Below are 13,610 nucleotides of genomic sequence, written 5' to 3'. Positions count from 1 at the left end.
AGCCCTGTGCTCTGCTTCCTACAGATTCCCCCTATATATAAATCCATTCATCACTGACAAATCCCTGGGATTTTGATGCAAGATGTGCTGTGATGTTTGGTAGTAGGAACTGGTCTAGAATTAGGACATGGCTTCTGGCCTTTGACACTGAAAAACTGAGGCTGGAGCCCAGCACAGTAGATAGGCGTGCTTCTACAACAGGAATCTTTTGGACTGTGTTTATAAACAGGTCCTTCCAGTTGCCTCTCACTTCAGGGGCTCAGTCTAGTATTGTAAGCTGCTTACAGCTGCTCTTTTTTTTTTTTTTTTTTTTTTTTGGCAGTACCAGGAATCAAACTCAGGACCTTGCGCTTTTGAGGCAGACACATTGCCACTAAGCTAAATCCCCAGCCCTGCTTTTATTTTTTTTAATCCATGGAGCTACATCCCCAACCCCTTGTTTATAGCTACAGGAGTAACAGTGCTGTATGAAATCCAAACTGTTGATTGATTGACACCTGGTGCCAGGATCAATACACTACAAGGGAGACGACCTGTCTGTATTTGTGGATGTAGGGCCAACAGGCCATTTAGCTCAGTAACTTCAGGACAACAGCTCAGCTGAGCAGAGAAGGCTTATCAGTGCCTCTGACCACAAGCCCAAAGGCTGGCAGAGCACACTGTGAAGTCACTAAGTGACCACAGTGGATGACATCACAATGGGCTGTGCGCTAGGAAGTCCAGGCCATCTTTGGGGTGAGCTTATTTCTCCCGAGGGTCTGTAGTGGCTGCAAGGGCTTTGTTCTTGTTTTAAATAGTTAAAGTAGACTGGGTTTTTTCTTTTTTATGGTGAATTCTTGGGAATATTGGCTTGTGTCTGTGGCAAAGGTTTTCAATAGTACTTTCTTTCCTTTTCAGGTCACAGTATTCTAAGAAATCGAACAGTGTGCCACCCTCCCCAGTGTGGGTACAGACTCAGGTGTAGACAGCTTTCAGGCACTGATTTCATACTCCCAATAGGTATGTAACATGATTCGCAGTTGTGTTTATCAAACCCTCTGTCTAGTAGGCTCTGTTTCAATGGTCATTCTCTCAGGGATTCCCATCTGAGTGGACGCTGGGTCCACATATACTCACCAGCCCTCACTATTAATTATGGTATTTTGGGAATCCTCCCAGTGTGGTTGGAAAGAGCAAACTATTTGATAGGCTGCACCACCCCTGAGCTCAGTGCAGGCTCAAAGCTGGTATTTAAACAGAGCTGAATGACTTGCTCTTTAGAGGCATGGCCCTCTGAAATGCGGTAATCCAGTTACTTCTATCACTGTGGAGGTTTGATAGAAATCATATGTCCACTAGGATTACAATCAGCATCATATCTCTGTCCTTTAGTGCTCAATACTGAGCAGACAATGGCAAGGTTATTTCAGTGAGCTGAGACTTTTCAAGGCTCTCAGAGTGGTCTTGATAGAGAAGTGCTACACCATAAGACAGGCCCTTATTGCCGCCATTCCATGCTCCTAGGGCAGAGAAGGTGAGCTGTGCGGGTGCCAGAAGCACTTCCCCCACCGTGGAAATGAGAAGACACGTAAACAAGCCACAGAAACAGACTTCCAGATCACCCACAGCAACCCCAAAGGGAAATGAGATGGAACAATCTGATACTCAACCACCTGGACTCCCTGAACTGGCAGCAAAAGAGGATCTGGAAAAAATGAAATCAGAAATAATCTCGCAGATACCAGCAAAGATTGTGCCCATAGTGCAAGACATGATTAATAAATCTAGAGAGGACACAGATAAAAAAATAGAGGATCTGAGGAACAGGATGGAATCCCCAAATAGGAAACAAATGGAATCTATAAAACAGATGCAAACACATTTTCAGGAGATTAAAAACTTCATCGAAAGTCTATGCAGCAGAATGAATCAATGTGAGGACAGAATTTCACATATAGAAGATAAGATTGCAATTAGTGACCAGGAAAAGAAAAATTGCTTTAAAATTGTAAGGGAACATGAGAAATCAATCCAGCAGCTGCTAGACGATGCAAAGAAGAATAACATAAAACTGATTGGAGTCCATGAAGAAACAGGAGAGTGCAGATGACATAAAAAAGCTCTTCACAGAAGTGATGACAGAAAACTTCCCAAGAAGGGAAAAGAACTTCACATATAGGCATATAGGACTCCAGCTAGCCTTGATAAAAAAAAACTACACATAGGCATATAATAGTTAGGATTCCAGAAAGCCAACAGAAGAACAAAATTCTACAAGCAGTGAGAGAAAAGAAACAAATCACATACAAAGGAAAGCCCATCAGAATCAGAGCAGACCTCTCAATGCAAACCTTCAAGGCAAGAAGAGCTTGGAGTGAGGTATTTCAAGCCCTAAAAGAGCCTTCAACCCAGATTGATGTACCCTGCAAAACTATCTTTCAAAATTGATGGGAAATAAGATACTTTCATGATAAAGAGCACCTTAGGAACTTCATGAATACCAAACCAGCACTCCAAAAAATTTTAGACAATACCCTAGGAAAAGACAATGAGGATCACAACCCCAGGAAGCCCAACAGAATGAATCCATTGGGCATGACAAATTAAATGTAAAGGGGACAATCCAACAAAAAGAAAAAGTCATGACAAGGCTTTTAAAACTTTTAACTTCATCTCCCTAATGAGTGTATAATTCAATCTTGTTATTGTACTGATTAGTATTTTTCTCATTCGAGTGTTGCACATCTTTCCTTGTGCTGTACTGGCTATTTATCATCTTCTTGTGTCTACTTTTTAATTGGGTTGTCTATTAATGAGCTGTAAGAGTTCTTTATATATTTTGGCTATAAGTTATATGCATTGTAAATATGGTCTGTTTAAGGACTACTTTTCATTTTAATGATGTCATTTACAGTTCTAAATTTTGATGGAATCTCATTTATCAGTTTTTTTCTTTTATACATCATGTTTTTTGTATCCTAGGTAGTTCTTGCCTACCTTAAATTCATAAACATTTTCCCTTATAATTTCTTCTTAAAGTTTTATACTTTTAAGCTTTCATATTTAGGTTCATAGATACTTTCAAGTTATTTTTATGTATGGAAATAAAGGGTTGAGGTTAATTTTTTATATACGGATACCAGGTGTTCTACTGCCGTTTGCTGAAAACACTATCTTTTCCTCAGCTCTTGAATTGAGTTTATATTCTATAAAATGTTAATGTTAAATAATCTTTCAAAACTCAGTGGACCATATATGTGTGATTCTATTTCTAGATTCTCTGTTTTATTCCAATGATCTATATGTCTTTCCTTACACCAACACTGCCTTGATTACTGTAGCTTTAGAAGAAGTCTTAAAATTAGGTACTAAACGTTTTCCAACACTGTTTTGTTTTTCTTTTTCCTTTTACTTTTCTAGGTCCTTTGTACTCCTACATAACTTTTAAATTTCAATATCCAATTCTTCATTTATAGCAAGTATACATAGACCTGAATTTTTATATATACCTTGTGTTTTCTAATCCTGCTAAATTCAAATATAAGTTCTAGGGGCTCCTACAGATTTCTTAGTATTTTCTCTGTAGATGATCATTTCATCTACATATAAAGATTTTGCTTCTACTTTGCCAATCCTATCCTAATTGTGTCATTTTATTGCCAGACTATTTTGGTTTGGGCCTAGGTTTCAAAGTTTAATGGACAGATGAAGAGTAGGCATATCTGCCCTTGTTCCCCACCTTAAGGGTAAAGCATTTTATCTTCTCCATTCATATAAGGTGTTTTCTCTGGAAGTATGGAGTAAATGACTTTTATCTGTTGAGAAGGTTCTGTTCTACTTCTAGTGTCCTGATAGCTTTTACCATGAACAGCTGTGGAACTTAGTCCAATACTTTTTCTCCAACTAGTGACAGGATCATATGGCTTTTTCCTTTCCTCTGTTAAAATGATGACTTCTGGGGTGGATCTTCCAATGCTGAACCAACACTGCCATCCCTATAACAAAACCACTTTCTACCTACTGCCAGATCTGACTTCTAATATTTTGTTTTGTTAAACAAATTTCTATATATGTTCATACTTTTTCTTCTATTATCTTTATCCAGTTTTAGGATTAGCACAATGTTGAGTTTCTAAAATGAGGGGAGAAGTGTTCCTTTTTTTTCTGCTTTAAATATTTTTTATAATTTATCAGTTAAAATGTATACGAGCCTGTTGTTGTCATATAGGTAGGTTTCCAAGCTAGGAATGCACTTTCTTTAATAGGTGCTATTCAAATTTTATATTTCCTCCAGAGTTAGTTTCATTAATTTGTCTTCCAAGGTACTTCTTAGAAGTTGTCAGATTTATTTCAAAACAGATTTTTGAAATATGCTTTCTATATCCTTTTAAATTCTGTAAAATCTGTGGTAATGTCTCCTAGGTCTTGATATTCTAATTTAAAAAATGTATAATTGATATTGTGTAAAAAGAAGTAAAGGTCTAAAGGAGCACGGGAAATGTGAGGGTTAGGGGAAAGGAAAAAAGGGAAAAGAAAAAATATGAGAAAAGGAAAAAAATGGAAACAAGGTCTTTGCAAATAGGGAAGGGTGGAGGGGATGAAGGGAGGGCAGGGGAAGGGGAAAAAATAAGAACCAAGATATTCATGTAATGGTACAAGATCCCAATGATGTATGTAATTGTATTTTATACCTAAAATGTACCAATAAACTTAATGGGGAAAAAAAAAAGACAGGCCCTTGCCTTGCCTCCATATTTTTTTCCACAGAGTGTTTTGTTTTTTGGAAATGTAAGTTTGTGCTGCTGGGCTCCTGCTCAATGTATCAAAATGGTTTGTTACTGTTTGAACTGTGTGACCTTGCTGGAATGTCCTTTTAAACTCTGCCCCCTCAAGAGAAGGTTCTGTTAAGCTCCACCCCCTCTCAGGAATGTTCTAGAACTCCTCAGTTTGTGGCCAGTGTATCAAAATGGTTTGTGACTGTTTGAACTGTGTGACCTTTCAGGAATGTTCTATCAAACTCTGCCCCCTCTCCTGCTTCACTGAGCATGCTCACAAGGCATGTGTTTCAGGAATGTTCTGTAACTCTGCCCCTCCAGGAATGTTCTGTAACCCTGCCCCCCCTGCTTCATTGAGGATGCTAGCCTACCCTGTTGATCCCTATATAAGGAGGCTCTCATTTCTGGGAGAGAGCTCAGACTCCTCTGAGACCGCTGGGGCTCGCTGGTGTAATAAAGGATTTTTTCCCCCACCTCTTCTACTGACCATCAGATTCTCGAGTTTTCAAATTATGAGAGCTATGACCCAGAGCCGCCACACTGAGCTGTATAGCTCAGCTGTGCCTCAGAGCTGTGGCACTTGGCTGCAACACTGAGCTGCTGTGCTCTGCCAAAACATTCTGATATGAAGCCTTAGTGCTGAGGATGAATTTGAGGTGATCCTCTGTGTCCCCTGGATTGCTGAGGAAAGGCTCTCCTCTCATCCTACACTAGGCTCTCTGAAGGCTGATGTGACACTTCCTTGTGATATATATTCTGCTATGTGGCTTTCTAGTTAGGCAGTTTCATTGACACCTAATTGAAATCGATACTATGAAGGATCAGTTCATGATCCTTCATGAACTCATCTGTCATGTCTTTAAGGGAAGATAATGGCAGCTGTCACATCCCAATTGTGCATTCTTTTCCCATGGCATAGTCAGGGCAGGCGCAAAGTGACAGTCTAAACAAGTACTAGCTTCTTTCAGTTTGTTGTTTTGGCCTGTACTCCTAAGGATCACAGTGTTGGCCCACACACACCCTCCTAGTGACTTGGGCTAGCTGGTTTCGGGTTCTGCCATCACTAGCATATTATTCTGTGTGGTGTGTCTTTATGATTCTGCTCAAGAGCACCTGTGCAGGGAGAGGTAAGGGGCCAAGCATCAAAAATCCATTATGACCTCATCAACTTGTCACCTCTGACTTTGAGCCAATCATTTTACTTCTCTGAGTTATATATCATATTACAGTAAATGTGAATTTTATTGTTACAGAAATTCTAATGACCAGTAAAAATAGGAAGTTATGCCAACTTTAGAAAAATACATAACTGGGACATGTGTATAACCTTGTAAAATGCCTTGAGATGACATTGACAGCAAAGGTCAAATAAGATATGTTCATCTTTTATAGCCAGAGTCTAGAGGTACTCATTCTAAGCATTCAGGCTTCTTTGAATCTGTTTTGAGGACTGGTTGAGGTAGGGGTGGAGACAGAAAACTGCAAAAGAATGTTCACTATTCTCTCAGTCTTCTGGCATAGCACTGCCTTTGAGCATGGTATGTGACATAATGGAAGGTATGTGACATAATATGCTTAAACACCACAGCCTTTTAACTTTTCACATTCCCACTTGCAAGATTTGGTTAACCATTGAAAGGATAATGCCATTGTGCCATATGTAATTCTGTCATCTGATTTGTATATTCGAAACCCTCTTTTTAAATGCTCAACAATTCATGCTGAAATAGAAAAAATTCTACTTTGAGTTTCATGTGATAGGTATTAAACGCTTTATTTCATAGTCAATATTATAGATTTCCTGAAACGGTGTTATTAAATGTACATTCCTTTTGCAGGTAAATGAAGAATTCAGTGTTCAACCATCACAGACATTTAAAAAAAGAAAGAAAACATCAAAGAATTTGAAACAAAATTCTAACAATGCAGAAAGCAGGTGTGTGTTCTGTCACATTTTCAGTGTTAGGGTAGAAATTTATTTTGTCAGATGGGGAGAAAAATGGGATTCCAGGCAGACTTTTTAGCAAACTTACACTTTAGTTTAAATAACTCCATAGATGTTATTTTCGAAGACAATAAACCATTTTCATGTGTGGAAAAGATCCAGGCATTAGTTTCTTAAATTGTACTGAATGTTTTGTGACAGTGTATCAGGCAAACAAAAGTGCTTTTAGGAGAAAAATTTTATGATGTTAATAAATGGATTCATACTTTTCTTTTTTGTTACTGAGGATTGAACAAGGCCTCTGTACTGAGTTATACATGTAGCCCTTTATTGTTTTTGTTTTTGTTTTTTTTTAATTTTGAGACAGGATCTCACTCACTGGCTAAATTGCCCTAGCTGGAGTTGAACTTGAGACTCTCCTACGTCAGCCTCCCAGAGTGCTGCAATTACAAGAGCTTACCACAATGCCCAGCTAATATTTCATTTTCAAAACGAAAATCCAGCACTTCCCCAGAGCAGGTGCTGAGGAGCCGGGCCGCGCTCGTGTGCGCGCGCCGGGCCTCTTTCTCTGACCGCAGTGATGCCAGGTTCCTCGCACACTGCAGCTGGCAGGACAGTCTTCCTTGGCTGGACCGCCCCGCCGTGCGCGTGCCGCGTCTGTCCCTCCCTGGCCTGGGCTCCGCACCCTTGCCCGGCCGGAGCAGCTCTGCGCGGGCGCGGGCGTCTCCTCAGCGCCATTCACCGACTTTCTGATCGCACCTCGTGAAACCCTCCGGACAGAGGCTGCGGAGCTGCTGCCGGACGGTGGGATGGGTGAGTCAAAGCCGGGAAGCCTCGGGGATTGGTGGGAAGGCAGGCGCGGCCCCGGCCCCGAGCTCCGATTCCCGCGGAACGGCTCCGAGCCGGCGACTCCGGACGGGAAGGTCGGGGCCCCCAGCGCCGCCCCGAAGGCCGGGTCCCCGCGGTGAGCACAGGAAGGGGACGGGAGCGGGACACGCGTGTCGGCCGGGGGCCGAGAGGGACCCCGGCCCAGCGCCCGACCCGTGGGGAGAGGGCGCCCGCCGGCCCGGGCCCGCGCGGAGAGCGGAGCAGGAGCGCGAGCGCCGCCAGGGGCGCGGGGGCCGGGACCGGGTCCCTGCCCAAGGACCACTGGGGAGCCGGAGCTGACTGGCAGCGCGGCAGCAGCTCTGGGACCCGGACGTCTGAGCTGGAGAAGTGCACAGCCGAGGGCCGGCCGCGCGCACACACGTGCACACGCACACGCTCACACATATCCACACGCTTACACACGCACCTACACACAGACGCACACACGCGCGCGCGCGCCGGACACCCGCAGCAGGCGCCCAGCGGGCCAGGGCCCGATCCCAGCCCCACGGGCTTGCTCTCTGCGGAGCGGACCCCAGCGTGGTCGTCACGGGAGGCCACGTCTACCCCGCAGGAACCGCTGGGCTTCCCCGAACCCACTCGCGCGCACCCTCGGGAGACCAGAGCCTCCGTGGGCCCCTCCAGCCCAGCCGGCGCGGCCGTCCTGGACGGATCCACCCGGCAGAGCTGCCTGACAGCGGGTTTTACTTGCTAAAAAAAAAAAAAAAAATGAAAATCCAGGGCTGGGTATACAGCTCAGTCATAAAATACTTGCTGGCCATTTATAAGGCCTTAGGTTCAATCCTGAACACTGCAAAAATAAATAAATTAATTAGTTTGATAAATTAATAAACTGTGTATAACCTCTAAAAAATCCCACAAACATGTACTTTTGTGTATTCTGGGCTGCATATTGTATGGCAAGCACTTAAACTTTTGATTATTTGCATTACAGGAACATGACGCCTCAGATGGCTCATCAATTTCAGGAACTCTTCCAAAGCATGCACCATCAAATTGAGAGCCATCCCCACCGCTATCCCCACTACTATGACCCCTCCCCGAGGGACCTTCTCTTCTTCCTCCAGCTGCTTTACCTGCACTAAGTGGTAAACATCACCGCTATCATCTTGCTTTGGGGAGTCTCTCCTCTACCACCACCTTTGTTCGGGGACCCCCTTTTTAGGCTCACCACCTGCTCTGTCATGTAGAAAGAAGCAGAAATAAATTAATAAATGTTAAGTTTTTATGATGAATGTGATCATTATGTATATCTAAAAAAACCCAATAAAATTAATTTTTAAAACGTGAAGTTCATATATTGACTTTTTTGTCAGTTGAACCCAGAGCCTTCCCACTGAGCTATAGTCCCATCCCTTTTGGTTTTTTATTTTGAGACAGGTTTTCATTAAGTTGATAAATTGCCTCAGTTGGGCTTGAACTTGAGATTGTCCTGCCTCAGCTGCCAAGAATGCTTGGATTATAGGGATGTGCCACCATTCCCAGGTCCTATGTTGGCTTTTCAACAGCATGAGTTCAATGGTAAAAGTTTGGTTTTAATATCTACTGGTCATTTGGTGGTCATTAAAGTATGAAAACTGTGTATGTATATAAAGATCATTTAATGTTAGAGAATATGACTACTCGTTTAATTTTTCTTTGATTGCTTACTGTTTTATGCTTCTCTTTTGGTATAGTATTTCAGGAATGGGAAAGTCCATAAAAATATGAAAGTCCTTAAAAATATGAAAGTCCCTAAAAATTCTATGTAAAAGGCAAAGACAAATCAAGAAAGTGCTGTGAAGACAATTGTATTAGTTTCTAGGGCTACCATAACAAATTTCTACCAACTAGGTAGATCCAAACAACAAAAACTTATCTTTCAGCTAGGTATAATGATATACTCTTGTAATCCCAACACTCTGGGAGACAGAGGAGAGAGGATCGCAAGTTTCAGCCTAGCCTGGAGAACTTAGCAATTTAACAGGACCATGTCCCAAATGAAAAATAAAAAATATGAATGGGAATATAGTATAGTGCTAAGGCCCTGAGTTTAATCACCAGCAATCAGTCCTCCTGTCATATATTAGCATAGCCGCACTTTCTGGAGTTTGGAAAACAGAATCTGTCCCTTTTTGGGCACTACCAGGGATTGAGTAGGAGGCAGTAATTAACACAGAGTTACATCCCCAGTCTTTAGTTTTATTTTGAGACAAAGTCTTGCTAAATTACCCAGATAGGACTTGAATTTGTGATCCTTCTGCTTCAGCTTCCCTCAATAGTAGGATTATAGGTTGTGCCACCATGCCTGGGAAATCTGTTCTTTTTCTCTTCTTGTTACTATTCCTTGGTCTATGGTGCATGTATGTTTGTAACTGTTATCTCTTCTTGTTGAATTGTTCCCTTAACCTATACAGAATGACATTCTTTGTCTCTTCTGATGAGTTTTGGCTTGAAATCCACTTTGTCTGAAATTAGGATAACTACTCCTGCTTTTTTCTAGATTCCTGTTGCATGGAATATTTTTTCAACCCTTTGATTTTTAATCTGTAAGTTTCTTTTTGAATCAAATGTGTTCTTTTTATGTTACATCTCATTGGGTTTTGTTTCTTGATCCATTCTTCCAATCTGTGTCTTTTGATTGGGAAGTTGAGACCATTCACACTGAGTTATTACAGAAAGGTATTGGCTTATTCCTGTTATTGCGTTATTTTTCTCTTGCTCATTTCCTTATTTTTCCCTTTTGCTTAACTGCTTACTTTGCCAGGTGTATTCACTGTATTTGACTTATTGGCAATGTTGTCTCTTTCTAGGATATCCTTGAGAACCTTTTGGCATGATGGTTTGGTGGTCATGAATTTCTTGGGGTGCTTTATTTTTTCTCCATCAATTTTAGAGGAAAATTTTGTATGATGTATAAGTCTGGGTTGGAAGTTGTTATGTTTTGGGACTTGTTACACTTCACTCCAAGCCCTACTGGCCTTTAAAGGGTTTGTGTGAAGACATTTTGCTGTAATTCCAGTGGGTTTACAGTAAAACTTTGGTTTGTGAGAATAAATTTTTCTGTTTGTAATCCAAAGCACTTGCATATCAAAGCAGTAAGAGAGAGAACACATTGTGATCATGTGATGTTCATCATGACATACTACTTATATTGCAAGACATCACTTGTTTATCAAGTTATAATTTCTTAGAAATGTTTATTCAACTTGTAGAACACACGCAGACCAAGTTTTCACAGTCCAATGTTTGACTGTACCTTTATAAGCGATTCATTGCTTTTCTGTAACATTTTTAAGATTTTTTTCCCTGCGTTGGACTTTTGATATTTTGACTATAATGTGACATAGAAAAATTCTGTTAGTATAGTGGCCATTTGGGGTTCTCTATGCCTAATTTATCTGTATGTTAAATTCTTTTCCCATATTGGGAACATTTCTGCTATTATTTCTGTAAACAGGTTTTGTTTATGTCATTTGTGTTGTCTTCTGATTTTTCTCTTATTCCAGTTCACCTTAGATTAGTCTTCTTTGTATCTTCTACTGTTGGATCCATTTTTCATTTTCTCTCTATATGAAGAATGCTCTCAGCATCATATTATGCACAGAAGTTGTATGTAACAAGAGGCTATAATATTAAATAGGCAGCTCAGGAAAAAATCTTTATAAGAAGTGACATTTAAGCAAATCCTGAAGGAGATGACAAGGTCAGCTATAGAGAAATCTGGTGAAAGAGTGTCACAGGGAGCAGGTATAACCACTTGCAAAGTTCCTGAGTTTGGGAAAGTGGCTGGTGTATTTGAACCGGCCTGAGTAGAGGGAGGGAAAGAAAAGTAGAGGGAAATGAAGTCAGAGTTGTAAGGGGGGAAAAGAGCAACCATTGAACTACAGGAACATTTTTAAAAGTGCAATTATAGCAGCTGGGCATGGTGGCACATGCCTATAATCCCAGCACTTGGGAGGGTACAAGTTTGAGGCCAGCCTGGACTACATAATGAGTTCAAGGCCAGCCTGAACTGCATAGTGAGGCCCAGTCTCAAAACATAAATACAGTTATAGAACTCTATTCTCAGTGGCAGAGCAGCAGTTCAAATATACTCATGTTTTACATAAAATGACACTGAAAGAGCTTTCTGGTTGCTTATACTGTACCTTACAGAGTATTCAAATATTGGTGGGAGAGGTAGTCACAATATATACAGAGTCTAATTATCAGAGACTTGGGAGGCAATGTTCACAATGGAAACCCCTAGTGCCAGATAAAAATTTTCTTTATTATAAAGATGAGAGGAAGATCCTAATTATCTTAATGGGCTAGTGCAATACAACTGTAATAATTAGACGGATCCTTTGCCTCTATAGGGATGGACCTTTTCTATGGTTGTTGTCCTTGGCCTCTGCCCCAAGATCCAATTACCTCTCCTCATTTGAGAGGGGAGGATGCAGTGCAATTGGCCCAACATCCAGTTTTGTTAATGTCAGAAAGGTAACCTTCATGCTGGCATACAGAGAACACCCATTAATAGTAACAATTATACGACCCTGACAATATCAAGCAAATCAGCAGCAGTGGTATCATTCAAGACAAATTGGATATTGACAGACCATAAGAAACAATAACTCACCACCTTTAACCATAGAAAAGAAATTCACAATTGCAGTATAAACACTAAGAAAACCCAGATATTGACAAACAGCAAATATGTACTAAATGTGATGACTATACCTCCACTAGTGGTAATAAGAATTCACCAATAATTATGTAGAGTTAACTGTCTAAAGATTAACAACATATAATGCTAATACTATTAAAGATCCAGGGGGTTGGGAATGGGAGAGTGCAAGGAGAAAAATTTGAAAATTTAAATTGTAAGAGATAAGAAAGAGGAGAGAGAAGTGAGATAAATCATCCTATGAGGGAGTAGAAGGTGATTTGTATAGTTACATAAGGGTAACAGAAAAGGTGAAATAGAAGGTAAAAGAAAAAAAAGGAGAAAAAATAAAATAGAGCAAAAATAAGAAAAAATTAAAAGGAAAAGAGGAAAAAAGATAAAAGAAAATAACAAAACAAGGAAAAAGAATAAAGGAAAATTCTCCAAACCCCAAATAAATCAGTGAAGAAGAAAGAGTAAAAGAAAAGAAAAAAAGAAAGAAACAGAAATAATTTCTCTGTGTTTTTGAATGATTGGTTTCCTTTTGGGATCCACAATTTTGGAGTCTAGCAATTCAGTTTTATTCACCTCACTTTAAGGCCTGTGTTCTTTCCAGGTGCCTCCTCTATTTCAGAGGCCCCTTTCTTTGGCCAGGTTGTGGCAAGGTCCAAGCCAAGACATGTGTCTGCTCACGTCAGTAGATAAGGAAGGCAGTCAGACCCCAGATCTGTGCTGGAGAGGATTTCTTTAAGTACAGCTCTCACACCAAAAAGTGGAGAAAGTCAAAGTAATCCTCTTGCTTCTGAAGCCCTCTCCATCTCCTTCAGTCCAAAGCTCTTTGAGGTAACATTTTCTGAGCCTGAATGTTAGGCCCTGTGTCATATATTTTCTTATATAAAAGATGATTTACCTGTAAAGCATTTCTAACAGATGCAATAAACATTTTAAAGCTTAAATGATACAGAATTTAAAGACATGCAAAAAACTTGCATCAGGAAATTACTGAAATCAGTGTAACAGTATAGAAAACCTTGTCATTCAACCATCTGCTGAGTTGGAAAATGGTAAGTTAAAAATAAAAGGGATACAAAAGAATTTAAAGAATCATACCACAGTGATATATGAACACCCATGTATATAGCAGCACAGTTTGTAATAGCTAAAACTTGAGAACAGCCCAATTGCCCATCAACTGGAGACTGGATACAGAAGCTGTGGTATTGTTTAATAAATGGAGTACTACACAGCCATAAAGAAGGAGAAACTAGAGACATTTGTAGCTAAATGGATGCATATTGAGGCCATACTCTTAAGTGAAATAAATAGGACACACGTGTAATTACCGAATAGTTTCTCTGGTGTGAGAAACTGAAAATGTAAATGAGGATCAAAG

At 40.5% G+C, this 13,610-nt stretch overlaps 1 long non-coding RNA gene across 2 annotated transcripts; it reads left to right on the top strand.

The window, feature by feature from the left end:
- The first annotated feature begins 902 nt into the window (after positions 1-902).
- On the top strand, positions 903-8,878 carry LOC147821548 (uncharacterized). Of its 2 annotated transcripts, none has more exons than XR_015446860.1 (4): positions 903-999; positions 6,593-6,690; positions 7,278-7,512; positions 8,522-8,878. It is a non-coding gene; the product is annotated as an uncharacterized LOC147821548 (long non-coding RNA). The 2 variants fall into 2 exon arrangements; XR_015446859.1 differs by having other exon boundaries at positions 7,067-7,512.
- Positions 8,879-13,610: the final 4,732 nt, after the last annotated feature.

Source organism: Heterocephalus glaber, unplaced genomic scaffold (genome assembly GCF_053883595.1).
Source record: "Heterocephalus glaber isolate CG9 unplaced genomic scaffold, H.glaber_assembly_v1.0 deba00001732, whole genome shotgun sequence".
NCBI classification, from domain to species: Eukaryota; Metazoa; Chordata; class Mammalia; order Rodentia; family Bathyergidae; genus Heterocephalus; species Heterocephalus glaber.
The sequence above is the reverse complement of the archived record's forward strand: the minus strand, read 5'-3'. Positions and strand labels throughout refer to the sequence as shown.